We start from the raw sequence: 633 nt of genomic DNA, 5'->3' as shown, positions 1-633 counted from the left end.
TGCTGAATCTTCCAATGAGGTCTAGTAGCTTTTTTACTGAGTCTGCCACCCTCTGTCTCTTAACAGGTACGTTTAATCTATTTATATCCGATGTAATTATTGATAGGTATTGATTAATTGCTGCCATTATGTCTGTGGTTTTTTGTGTGTGTGTGTGTGGTGTTGTTGCTTCTTTTTTCTGTTTGTCTTCCTTTGTTGAGTTCATGATTTTTGTGTTCTTTCTTGTGAGTTTCCTCATAGTTTTAATGTTTTCATGTTCTTCTTGGATTTACATTCTCTTGGTATGTTGTAAAGTGTTAATTTTCTTTGAGGTTGCCTTGTAGTCCATTAACTTTTCTCTCCATTTACTCCAGTCTATTTTATCCTGTAATTGACCTGACCTTCTCACTATCTGGATCTCTGTTCCTACGTGTTTACCTTCTTTTACATTGTACTTATTTTGATCATAGGCTGACCTCCCAGATTCTCTGAGTTTGTTCCTATAGTTTTGTTCTGTTAACAACTCTTTTTTCTGTTGACTTAATTCAGGGAGATGCTGCCACGTATGTCAATCTCTGGTTGTTGTCTGTTCTTGTTGGTTCTCAGTCCACAGAACTCCCTTTAGGATGTTTTGTAGCACAGGGTTGGCTTTGG

The sequence above is a fragment of the Chrysochloris asiatica genome, unplaced genomic scaffold (assembly GCF_000296735.1).
Source record: "Chrysochloris asiatica unplaced genomic scaffold, ChrAsi1.0 scaffold00389, whole genome shotgun sequence".
Lineage (NCBI taxonomy): Eukaryota > Metazoa > Chordata > Mammalia > Afrosoricida > Chrysochloridae > Chrysochloris > Chrysochloris asiatica.
The sequence above is the reverse complement of the archived record's forward strand: the minus strand, read 5'-3'. Positions refer to the sequence as shown.